The 13,912-nt window shown below is 36.6% G+C and overlaps 1 pseudogene; it reads right to left on the reverse strand.

Moving 5' to 3' along the window:
• Positions 1 to 13,592: 13,592 nt before the first annotated feature.
• Positions 13,593 to 13,679, reverse strand: LOC123937677 (annotated as a pseudogene).
• Between the last annotated feature and the right edge of the window lie 233 nt (positions 13,680 to 13,912).

Consider the following 13,912-nt stretch of genomic DNA (forward strand, 5'->3'; position numbering starts at 1 on the left):
TAGGTGCCATAAAACACTTAATCCTTTTGCATTTCAAATTTTTCCAAATTATTTTAGGGTTACATAGCTATGATGAGGCTTATGAATTAAGTATGCAAAAAGCACATCATAATTATGGCTTGAGATATGAAGGTAGATAAACATATTTAAATAGTCTACCATTAGGATAAAGTTAAAGTTTGTATGAGTTTACTTTCTGGGGTGTTACAGAGAGATAAATTATTAGAGATGTCTCAGATTTCATCTATATCAATATATCTATATGACATAGAGTTGAGGTCATGGATGTCAGAGCCTGACACATGCATCGATAACTGCCTCTTATACTCAATAACCTTGGCAAGGCACTGCTAGTTTCTAAACCTCATTGTAAAACTGGGGATAATAATACCATGACTTCATTCAGTTGTTTTGAAGCTGTTCTCAGACAGTAAAAGTACTTCGTATAGTTCTTGACACATAAATGTTAAGTAGTATACCTATTATGATTCTTACCGTTTTTGAAAATTACCGTTAAAATCGGTAAAAAAAGGTACTAAAAAATAGTAGATACATAAGCACATCATGCTCAGTAGTTACAGTGAACAGATTAAAAATAACAAACACTATTCATTACAAAATGACTGATAAACATCAGATGAGGAGTAGAAAATACCTGACATTATTAATGATAATAAAAGTGGTGGTGAGGGCCACCTAGGTGGCTTAGTGGGTTAAATGTCTGCTTTGGGCTGAGGTCATGATCTTGGAGTCTTGGGGTTGAACTCCTTTCAGGCTCCTTGCTCAGTGGGGAGTTTACTTCTTCCTCTCCCTTGCCCCCCCCATTGTGTTCTCTCTCTCTCAAATAAATAAATAAAATCCTCAAAAAGAGTGGTGGTGGAAAGAGCAAACTCTGTGTTCTTTGAAAGTTTATTAAAACTTGATAGTCTCAAATTTATTTTATTTTTTTAAAGATTTTATTTATTTATTTGACAGACAGAGATCACAAGTGGGCAGAGAGGCAAGCATAGAGAGAGAGGGGGAAGCAGGCTCCCTGCTGAGCAGAGAGCCTGATGCAGAGCTCGATCCCAGGACCCTGGGATCATGACCTGAGCCAAAGGCAGAGGCTTAACCCACTGAGCCACCCAGGCACCCCTGAATGTCTCAATTTTGATGTGAGACTATAATTGTAGTCCCTACCTCATAGACATATGACAGTGTGGTGAGTTAATACATGTAGGTCAGTTATGGGCAGCATAGTGTTTGGTACGTGGTTGGTGTCAAAACATGCAGCATCACCATCGTCATTACTGGCATCATTATCACTAGGCTGAATCTTGTGACGAGGTATCTCTTTTGATTGACTTAAACTACTTGATAGGATACTCTGTAGAAGTTTTGAAGTGTCCATCATATGTCTCCTTCTATTTTCTGAACCAGTTGAAGGGTAGTCATAAAAGATGACCAAAACAACAGCTTCATAACTAATACAGCTCAGGGGGAGGATTCTACTTAAACCTGTAGCTGAAATCAGGATTCCTGCTCTTTCTCCAGCTGAATTGACTTCTCCACCCTAAAGTGTAGGTTTCTATCCTTTCTAAGCAGAGCCTACTCTGACAGACTCACCACCTGGAGCAGAGCAGAGCATTTATATTCAGAAGAAAGCTACAGGAGAGTTCTACACCTGCTCAGAGCCTATTTCTCAATCTCATCCCTAAAAAGAGCCATTCCTCTTCTCTAGCTAAATTGTGAATGAGAGGACATGGAGATCTTTCCTTCAATACCATTCCCTCCTGGGAGGACACTGTAAGTTCCTTCCTCCATGTAATTGGGGGATAAAAGGAGGTAAAGCCATACATATCAGTCTGGACCAACACAACACACTTCAGACAAGCAAGCCTCTCCTAACCCCCACCCCTTTTCCCTGGATCATTAAGTAAGACCTAAATTTCTTGCACTTGAGAATTTACTGTCTGGAAAATGGGGCTTTGATGGACAGCACTTCTCTCTCTTGCTGCAATAGTTTGGAGATTAAAGAAGATAACTGCTTTGGAGATACTCCAAGAGCCTCACATAAAAGGGACCATTATGTTCAGGTATCATGGACTAGATTATGGGTCTTGTAGAATGCTAACAATTTTAATAGCTAGTTTGTTTTTCTTAAGCAGTGATTCCTTCTGATATTTTCCATTTTTAATCAGGCAGAAGTTACCTCCAAATTTCCTTTGTTTGTCGGAACCTTGTTTTCTCAAAAAAAAAAAAAACAAAAAAAACAAAAAAACAAAACTGAAGCATCTTTCAAGATTAGAAAAATATAGTCTTTAAGATTTCTTGACATTTATTCCAAAATAGCAATGTAGCTGAAATCAAATGGGAACACTTAGAAAGCTAGAATGATAATTGCAAAAAAGGAGAGGGAATGAAACAATTTTCACCGCTTTTGTTAAAAAGTTTATACTTGTCATACTATGCTACATCTTATTTTTGAAATGCATTGAAAGTTGTTGCTGGTTTGATCTCAGATAGTATGGCTGCCAATTCCTTCCCCAGCACTCTGCCACTTGGCTTCTTTCCAGTGATGCCATGTGTAGTTTTCCCTTCCCTCCTCCTTTTTCTAAACAGAGAGGAAAACAAGTCCATTCGGTATTAGCCTGCAAGCTGTATAATTGGAATTAAAATTCAAGACATGAATATCTTTTTAACTCGGAGGGCCAATTGCATTCACAGTTCCTCATGTTTCCATTTTTAAAAATGTAACTTTATCTTTAAACGTGATAGTCTTAAAGTTTATAAGAGTATGGTCTGTGTTGAAGCCAAAATTGGAGTGATTTTTCTTTATCAATTTTTGGCTTATTATTTTATTTTTTTTTCTTAGCTGCCTGAAAAGTGAGATGTTATTGCACTCTTCACTGGTTTCTAATTTGTCAAGTTCCCTTTTTAAAAAAATATATGATCAATTTACCAGATGATCTTTATATACTGTATTTTATAAAAGTTATTTCCTAGTATGTGAAACTTAGAGAGGGAACTCAAATTTTCTGTCTTGATGGTATCCACATAAATCTTTCCTCCAGTGAACAGAGCATTGATTACTAGGATATTAGGAGACAATAGTGTTTCATATTTTTTTCTTCTAACCTTGTCATTTATTCTTACATGTTAGTGAGAAACCATCTCATCTATGGGTCAGTAGCTATATCCACATATTATGGGTAGGGCTGTTGGCTACCTGCTAACTTCTAAGGAAAATTAATGTACTTATCACATGTCCTTCCTTCTAAGGAGCTTGAATTGATCCAGACTTATGTCATTAGTCTTCACCAAATCTTGGGGGGAGAGTTGGCAGATGTCTTTATGTTACAAATGGTTCCTCATCCAGCCTCACTCTATTCGCCACCTGGAAAACTTGCAGTGGCTACAGTGCATCTGTCACCAAGACAGAGGTACTGTCTGTAAACCTTTGGGGATGGAGGAGGGCAATGAGCACAATGGGGACCCATTTTCCCTGGGTTTTGCAACCCCTTTGCGACATCTGTTCTTATTTAATGAACTGAACCACTGATGCTCTTTATTGGAAGAATTTCTGGGTTTTAAGAAGGGGAAAAAGAGGTAGATAAAACAGCTTCTAGCTTTTTCCTCTCTCATTTATTCTTTGTCTTCCCCTCCCCAAGGGTAAAGGCAAAGTAGGAGAGCAAAGTAAATGGGCATTCATTCTTGGATACTGTAGAATGTACACCACAATGATGAAGGTTTGGGTCTGTGAGATGTTGGCCCTTTTCTTTATAATGCCTTCCTTATATTGAGTCCAGTGCTCGCAGTGATCTTAAGGGCAGTGAGTCAGAGTACATAACAATCTCCTTGAGCATAAAGATGTCAGAAATTCAGTCCACAGTAGTTGATCTAATAGCTGATGATCAATAAGCATATTAGCCAAGTAGACTCTTCCTAGACAGTTCCTATCAGTGACTGGATGCTCCTGCTGCCACTCACTGAATAAGTTTATGGATGTTTTGGCTCCAAATTTTTGAAAATTAACCCCTCTGGATGCCAGAATTGCTGGTCTGCCCCTGCATGTTACAGGTAGGAGACGGGCTGTCTGTAGATGTAAGTGAATTTGAGAAGCAGCGAAGTGGAAGGGACTCGAGGACTGTACCAGCTTGCTGCTTGGAAAGTCTCCAACACAATGTCAGAACAGCAGGGACTCTCTGTGCACCTGCCCAAGCTGCACTTAAAATTAATGATTATTTGTGAGAACAGACAAGAAGGAAAATGTACTTCGTTCACAAGTTTGTGGTGTGGATTAGCTTCATTGGTATCTAATGGCTGACTGCCACTGAGCTGATCTTTTTTCGTACTTTCTGGCTCCTTCCTCAGGATGCCAGAAGCTCTTTGTTTAGCTAGTGCTTTATCTAATTCTGGCACAATCAATTCCACCTCATTCTCTTTCAGCACAATTGGCAGGACTCTATTGTTTATAGGGAAGGTATTTTCCCTCTAATTTAATATCTGGAATCTTTCTATGTTCCTTCCATTAAAAAAATGTTTCTTTGTGTCCCTTTCCTATTTTCTTTTTTTCTGTCTCTCCTTCTTCAAGCTATATAAAAATCTGTCATGTAACTGGATTCCCAACTCCTATTGTTCTTTACCTTTTGGGTCTATCTTTTTACTTATTTTTCAAGTAAAACTAAAAAAAAAAAACAAAACCTCTCTCATCTCAATGTGTTTCTTTTGCTTTAAAACACATGGTGAAACAGTGATTTATGCATAAACATACAGCTTGTTCATTGTTTAGTAATAAATATATAATGAGGCTGGTGTATAGAACATTTTAGTGATACAAATTAAAGGCCCCATAGTAAGTACAAAGTTATCTATTATAATGTCCCATAAAAATATTTTTATTGCAAGTCTAATGGGAGTCCTGCTCATCACTTTTATTTTCATAGTTGTGCTTATCTTTAGTGAGAACTTGCATGTTCCAGAAGACCAGATAATAATCTGTCTCAGTACCCTTTAGGGTTGTTGCCTCCAAAACCCTTGGCTTGCAGTTACCTCTCAGTTAAAATTTTGAAAGTATGTCTCCTACAAATCAGAATGGCTAAAATTAACAACACAAGGAACGACAGTTGTTGGTGAGGATGCAGAGAAGAGGGGAGCCCTCTTACACTGTTGGTGGGAATGCAAACTGTTGCAGCTACTCTGGAAAATAGAATGGAGGTTCCTCAAAGATTTAAAGGTAGAATTACCCTTAATCCAGCAATTGCACTACTAGGTATTTATCCAAAGGATACGAAAATGCTAATTTGAAAAGATACATGCACCCCAGTGTTTATAGCAGCATTATCTACAATAGCCAAATGATGGGAAGAGCCTAAATGTCCATTGACTGATGAATGGATAAAGAATACGTGGTGTGTGTATACACACACACACACACACACACACACACATTTCATTTTATATATGTGGAATATTACTCAGCCATAAAAAGAATGAATTCTTGCATTTGCAATGACATGGATAGAACTAGAAAGTCCCATGCTAAGCAAAATAAGTCAGTCAGAGAAAGACAAATATGATTTCACTTATATGCGGAATTTAAGAAACAAATGAAATGATCAAAGGGGGAAAAATAGAAGCAAACCAAGCTACAGACACTTAACTATAGAACAAACTCATGGTTACCAGAGGGGAGGTGGGTGGGTGGACAAGTTAAATAGGTGATTGGGATTAAGGAGTGCACTTGTAATGAGCACTGGGTGTTTTATGTAAGTGTTGAATCGTATGTTAATTAACCGTAACTTAGATAAAAAAAGAAAGTATGCCTCCTATATATATATTCTAATTTATAAATCTCATACCTATATATATCCATATATACACCTTTATATATGTGATTACTACTGTAACATAAGGTACATTGTGAAATATACATATAGGCAGACATTTAAAAATCTACAGTGGAACGAATAGCAAGTTTTGCTTTTTTTTTCTTGCATTTCAGTAGATTATATTCTGCATACCCAGAGGTGCACACTACTCTAGTTTTGTGATTCTCATATCTGAGTGATCATTAGAAGAGTCTGGAGAAATTTTAGAATTTACATTGCCTATCTCCCTCCCCATATCTACTCATTTAGAATCTCTAAGATTGGAAGGTACTGGTGTATTTATTTGTGAACACTTAGTGATTCTGATGATCTGCTGTGGATGGGACTCACTGCCCGAGGACAGATTTTTTTTTAGAGTTACGGTTTGGAGCGTTGACATGAAATCCATCTGGATGCAGTGAGTAGAATGTTGGGATTCCCAAAGGTTTTTCGACATGAATGAGGTACGAGGCATTGAATTGGCTCACCCAAAAAGATACTGAAGTTCTAACCCCCAGTAGCTGTGAATGTGACCTTACTTATAAATAGATCTTTGCCAATGATCAAGTTAAGATGAGGTCATCAGTGTGGGACCACCTAATCCAATATGACCGATATCCTTGTAAAAATGAGAAATTGGGACACAGAAGTGGACATACATATAGACACCATATGAAGACTGTAATTATGCTGCTGCAAACCAAGAAACTACCAGAACACATCCTTCTCTGCCACCCTTAGAAGGACATGCCTTATTGTCCCCTTGACCTTGGATTTCTAGCTTCCAAAATTATGAGACAATAAATTTTCAGTGTTTGAACTACCCATTTGTGCTACTTTGTTATGATAGCCCAGGGAAACTGATGCAGAAGGAAAAGAACCGTTTGCAGCCAAACCAACCAAAACAGTTCAAATGCCAAACCACCTTGCTCTCTACTTTTTTTCTACTCCTTTTTGTGTGTCTTTGCAACATGAAGACATGAGAGAGTGTCTACTTTTAGGATGAATACTTTAAATATAAAATATTCTAATATAATTGTGCTTTAAGGAACAATATAAATTATATTCCAATATGAAGGCAAACATGCACGACTTCAAAAACTTAAAAAGAAATAAAAATGAAAAAAGAAGATGAGCAACTATACCAGTACAACCACTATAGACATTTGGTATATTTCCATAACTTTTACCTTTATGTACTTTTTAAAAAATATATTGAAGAACATCATTGAAAATGATGTTATCTATATTCATATATTTTACAAAATGTCTATGGACTTTAACTAAACATATCTGTTTATCTATGTTCCCTAAGAGTAATAGAAAAGAAAATAAATCCACATGGGCAAAATGAATGGGAGAAGATGGCAGCAGAGAAGATGTATCAATAAAATAATGGAAAGGAGAAAACAAAGAACAAACGGTAATTGACTTAACATGTCAGAAAAAAGGGAAGTCGGACTGCCTGCACTGGAGGAGGACAGTGCAATGAAGTGAGTCATTTCCTTCTGAGAACATCTTGAAATAACAGGAATTAGAGCCAGCAGGTATATCTAAAATTGGAGGAAGGACTTCAAACAGGAAAACAATAGTTGAAAATTCTTATTCCTTGTGGGCTTCTCATAAAGAAAGTGATTCTCTCTCTCTTTCTTTCTTCTTCTTCTTCCTCTTTTTTTTTTTTTTTTTTTTTTACAAGGCACTGGTTCTGATAAAATGAAATCTTGGCTTAACTAAAACGATTTATAATCAGGGCAGTTGAATGTCTTAGAAAAGGCCCCATCATTTTTTCTAATTCTATTTCTGCCTGCTTTTAAAGTTGATTTTTTCCCATCATCTGGTGAAACTTATTAATATGCAAATAGTGATTTTGTAATAATTTTTTCTCTTAGATATTAAAGGGATAATGTAGAGACTAAATTTCATTTTATCAGGAAGAAATTTTACAAAATATAAAATAACAAAATGATATATTTTTTATAGGATAAGCCATGCCTCAAAACACTGAAGTGTACTTGTTAGAATAATGAATGCAAAGTACAATATGACCTTTTATGTGAATTAGATAAAATTAATTCTATCTTAAAAATAACATTACCCCTATTTAGAATAATGCTTTTAGGTAAATAATCAACTATTAAACAAAGGATGCTTACTTTGTGCACAGTTAAAATATCCTAATGCCAGTATTTGCCAATAATTTAATACAGATAATGCTCAGTTGGTTTTGTCAGATTTGGTTCAACCTAAAGACATTCCTTGGGAGAATAGTATTTTGGTTGTTGCAATTTCAATTATGTGTTAGAATCATTAATTGACAGATCTTGGGTAAACTTTGCTCGAGGTAAACTCTTGCGGTTTGTTCTCTCTGATTGTACAGAGATGAAGTTGTAGTAATACCTATCATATACAGGGATATAGTTAGTATGATTATAATGATGATTAAGTTATAAAAGAGTTTGGGTTGGGATTTAAAAATAAATGAATCTACATGATTTAGTATATCCAAAGTTCAACAACTCCTTAGAGATACTCCATCCATTCTGATTTTAACAAATATTTTTTTAGCATCAAGTATGTACAGTGCTTTTCTAAGAGATTGGGGTGTCTAGGAGTGACCTGCATAACATGTAGTGACTGTCAAATAGTGAATTAAACCAACTAACATTATGAGCTTACTTTCAAATAATTCAATTCAAAATAAATGGATGGTCTTATACTTCCCTGATAGTTTTTTTTTTTTTTTTTTTTTTTTTGATAAAGAGAGGGAGAGCTGCAAACGGGGGGGTGGGGCATGGTGGGGGAGGGGCAGAGGAAGCGAGAGCAAGAATCTCAAGCAGGCTCCACACACAGGACTCAATCTCACAACTCTGAGCTCATGACCTAAATTGACATCAAGAGTTGGAGCTTTAACTGACTGAGTCATCCAAGTGCCCATATTTCTCTAGTTTTCCTAATGGTCTTTTAGAGCAGAGCTATCTGAAGCTGATGAATTTTTTTTTTTAAGATTTTATTTATTTATTTGACAGAGAGAGATCACAAGTAGACAGAGAGGCAGGCAGAGAGAGAGAGAGGGAAGCAGGCTCCCTGCTGAGCAGAGAGCCCGATGCGGGACTCGATCCCAGGACCCTGAGATCATGACCTGAGCTGAAGGCAGCGGCTTAACCCACTGAGCCACCCAGGTGCCCTGATGAATTTTTTAATTGTTGAGTATCTGAGTTCCAGATAGGAACTGAAATAGGCAGAGATGATAAAGTATAGACGGCTTCTCCTATGGACTGTATGGGTTTTGGATTCCTTTGCATTGATTAAAATTGTTGGAAATGTTACAAATGACATTGGAATTTGTCTAGAGGAAATATCTGTTACAAAAAGTAAGAATCAGTCATTTCCTTGGAAATACTAGTTCCTCTTCCTTTTTATTTAAAATTAATTTTTTTTTCAAAATATGATCAAGGATGTCTGCTTGGATTAATTCTATATTGATACACTTCCCTTTTATATTCTGATGTAGAATTTAAAATCTTTTAACGGGTAACTAATTCCTAGCAAAAAGTCATTGATATTTGATACTATTTTTATTTTAAGATACTTTGTGACCTATACTTTTTCCCTCCTTTCTTGTCCTTTCTTGCTCATCATCTAGGTAAAATATGTATATTATTATGTTAAAATTCAACCAGGTTTGCAGTTTTTTAGTAAAAACTCAATTATATAGATATTATTTAAGAAAGCAAACATTCTATTGTTTTTGTCTATAAAAAGAATACACTAAAGGATATGCTCCTGATTATTACAGTCTTAAGATATTTTAAGTGGATTATTTGGAAAGCATAATATAAGAAAAATGATTGATCAGGCACTAGGACCAAACTTTATATTTGAGTGTAGTTTGTGCATATTTTATAATTTCAATGAACTAAATTTATTGGGGGAAGAATAAATTGTGAAAGGAACTATTTAAACCTTCTCAAAGCCAATTGCCTTGAACTTTTTCACCAAGTATGTCATTTATCATTCATACTGAGTGCGTGGAAGGGTAGAAAATTGTTACATTGGTGTCAGCACTGAGTAAATTTTTCTGAGGAAGAAGATTAAGCAATTATTCAGCAAGGAAAATCTAAGATAGCAGATTAATACATATTCAAACAGAATAGGTTTCTAAATATTGCAAATTCATTTAAAAATACTTAGTTATGATCATTTAGGGTTGTTCTGCTGTGGCTTGAAAATGAACAAAATAGACATGACCTCTTGCCTTCTATCACATTCTAATAGGAGTAACAGACTATAAAACAAGGAAACAACAACAAGAAAAAATTAATGAACTGCAAATTGTCATCAAGAGCTAGTTAGAAAAAAAAGCAAAACGGAGTATTTTTTATTTTTCCTTTCTCAAAACTTAACTTTCACTTTAAATAAGGGTAAGGAAGATAGATCTTTGACAATGGCATTCCAAAACTGGTGGAATGGAACTAGATATGCAAAGAAAAGGGGGAAGTACTTTCCACAGAAGGAGCATCCTGTTCAAAGACTCCAACCAGAAAGAGCTTGGTGTGTTTTGGCAACAGGAAGAAGAAACATGCAGCTGTAGCTGAAAGAGAAATGTGACATTCTAGGGGCTTGAAAACTGAGGACAAGTTAGTGGTTAGAACAGATGGGTCCTACAGGCCAAAAAGAAGGCTGTGGGTTTTATTCTAAGTGCAAAGGAAAAGCCTTTAAGTGAAGTAACATTATCCAATATTAGTTTTAAGAAATTCTTTCTGCTCTTTGGAAAACAAATTTGAGGGGAGTAAGAATGAAAGTACAGATTTAACAGGGTCATTTGCTAAACCTTGGCCAGAGACTTTGGTAATCTGGACTAGGGAGGTTTGATTGGAAATGAAGTAAAGAGGATGAAATTGAGACGTTTTAGAATCAGAATCATAAGTAGGAGTCATTGATGTGTTTGGTGTGATGCAAATAGGATGAAGTAAAAAAGAGGAACCAAGGATGATTTAAGCTTCAGACTTGTCAAATTAAAGTTCGGTGTGAATTTCTAAATTGGGAAAATATTGAGGGGCAGGTTTTAAGAAAGGAAGAATAAAAAAAATCTATTTGGAACATGTTATGTTTGAGATATATGAAACCTTTGAATAGAAAGTTAAGGAAGATGGTGAATACACACATTTGGATCCCAGTGGATGGGTTTGTCTCAAACTCATGTGAATGAATGAATTTGCTTAAGAAGACTATAACAGGAGAATATAAGAAAGTCTAGGATCAAGGACTTTCCATCATTTCAGATTGTGAAGATGAGCCGGAGATAACAGAAGGGCTGAACCACAGTAGGCAATGCAGGAGAAGAACCCTTGGAGAGAGTTGTGTCATAAAAGCCAAGAGAAGAGATTATTCCAAGAAGGAAGTGGTGGCCATCTTTCATGAGAAGGCTGCAGACAGAACAAGGGAGATAAAGAATATTTGGTTACATGAAAGTGACTTTGACAAGAGCTGTTTTGGTGCCATGTATTTTTGCCATTCCACCGAGTCAGCTTTAGTCATCTCCTTACTAAAAATGATAGCAAATAGTATCCTTAAGTGAGCATATGGAATTGCCATGGGAAGCTACAGATTCGTGTGAAAGAGAAATAAACTTGATTTTATTTAAATATAGCCATTTTTTTCCAGAAATTTGGATGCAAACAACTTATGAAATTTTAACTCAGTTGCTCTGAATTCATAGGCCTTTTCCTAACTAGTTTGCTAAAATATTTGAGATTGTTACTAATACCATGTTGATCCCATTTTTAGATATAGAGATGGCAAAGAGTCAAGAAATAGTCAATGCTTGGTTGGGTTATTGTTTTGTCTGTATCTATTTACTAGGTTGTAAAGAGAAGTAGAATTTATCTCAAGTGGCTCAAATTAAGACAGCTTTGTGAGCAAATTATTTGCAGGAAGCACATATTAATAGCAAGACACATGAAGACCTACAAATATGGGAAATTTTTGCTACCCCTAGAGCTCATGGGAAAAGAAGAGGAAAGGGTGTCATTGGCACCCAGAGAGCTGGTATTGCGGATGAAGACAGCTCAGTGGAAATGACAGTTGTGGAATGCCAAATTATTGCCAGGGACATTGCAATGAAAGGGAGGGGGAGTTGGGAAAGAATCTCTTCTGCCTCTCATCTCATCCTCTAATTTCCCAACTGTGTCCTCTCTTTGACCAAATGTAAGCAGAGACAACTATCATGATGATAAAGTCTGGGGAGTTCAGCCACTTAGAATTCAGCTCAAAAGAGAAAAAATTAGAAAAAGAAGGTGGGTGGCTTCCAGTTTCTGGTCAGCGTGTAAAGTCTGTGGAAGTCATCACTTGATCCTAACAATAAGTAAACTGCAGAACAAAGTGAAAATTAACAACACTTCTTAGATCCATCAGAGAATTGAGGTCACAAGGCAAACCATTGCTCTCCATATCAGAAAGCAGACAGATATGGAGAGTAACAAGTTACCAGAGCAGAGACCCATGAGCAGAAACGTCTGTGGGAACCTCTGCTGGGGTGAGAAAACAGAAACTGTAATTGACAAATTGCAGGAGGCTTAGTACAGACAAACTGGAGAGTTAAAACTCCAGGTGGGCAAGTCTTGGGAGGGAACACCTAGGATTTTGCTAGTTTTACTTCCAGGATGTCTGCCACATTATAATAATGAAGGTTGGAGAAAAATCCTCTTGGGCTTCCAGGAGAGGTAGGGGGAACTATCTGAAATACATCAGAGCCTTCTTTTCTTAACAAAGCCAACATTCAAGAGAAACTATTTTACCAGAGCCTGACTTACTAGGTTTAATCAGAGCCTAACTTACCTAGGGAAGGGAAATACTCAACTCTAGCCCCTCTGGCCATCCTCTTCCATGTTAAGGGTGGGTGAACACTGAGAGGTACTTGTGAAGTGCAGTCCAGTACAGGCTTATTACGAGATTGAGACCTAATAAATGTACGATAGATTGCTTCCCCTCCCCCACACCTCACTGCCATGTTGCTAAAGGCCTATTTACCACAATGCCTTTCACCCAGTATGTTGTGTCTAGTTTTCAAAAGTAAATCACAAGGCATTTTAAAAGGCAAAAATCATAGTTTGAAGAGACAAAGCTAGCATCTGATCCAAACTGCAATATGAAAGGAATGTTAGAATGAGCAGACCAGGAATTTAAAACAACTATGATTTATCTACTAACAGCTCTAGTGGAAAAAGTAGGCAACAAGCAAGAGTAGAGGGATAATATAAAAAGATAGATGGAGGGTGCCTGGGTGGCTCAGTTGGTTAAGCTACTGCCTTTGGTTCAGGTCATGATCCCAGAGCCCCAGGATCCAGTCCTGCATTGGGCTCCCAGCTCCATAGGGAGTCTGCTTCTCCCTCTGACCTCCTCTCCTCTTGCTCTCTCTCATCTTCTTTCTATCAAATAAATAAATAAAATCTTTAAAAAAATGGATGGAAATTCAAAGAAAGAATAAAAAAAGAAATGCTAGAGATAAAAAATACTATAACAGAAATGAAGGATGGCTTTGATGGGTTAATTGGTAGACTCGACATGGCTTAGGGCAGGGTCTCTGAACTTGAGGACATGTCAACAGAAACTACCAAACCTGAAAAGCAAAGGAAAAAAAAAAAGATAAAAAAATGGAATATCTAAGAACTATGAGGCAACTTGAAAGGTATAACACACACAATGAGAGTATAAGAAGGCAAGGTAAGAGAGAAAGCAACAGAAGAAACATTTGAAAACGGAATTTTCAATTAGCAATAATCGCGCCTCGGATAAACCTCATTGGCTACGATACTGCCACTGCGCAAAGCTTAAAAAACGGAATTTTCAGTTGGGGGACAGCAAATTGAGAATAACTAGAATACTGAGTTATTTTACTCCTATTTTTTGCAAGAGAAAAATAGCAAAAATATCTTCTGCCTTTCGACTGCTTGTGGTTTGGCATGGGAGGTTAAAAGGAAATCAATACAATTTATGTATGAGATAAGGTAGAGAGTTATTTGCTATATTTGGTGATAGTAGAGAAATGGAAGGAAAGAGAAAGT

The sequence above is a fragment of the Meles meles genome, chromosome 2, assembly GCF_922984935.1.
Source record: "Meles meles chromosome 2, mMelMel3.1 paternal haplotype, whole genome shotgun sequence".
NCBI lineage: Eukaryota > Metazoa > Chordata > Mammalia > Carnivora > Mustelidae > Meles > Meles meles.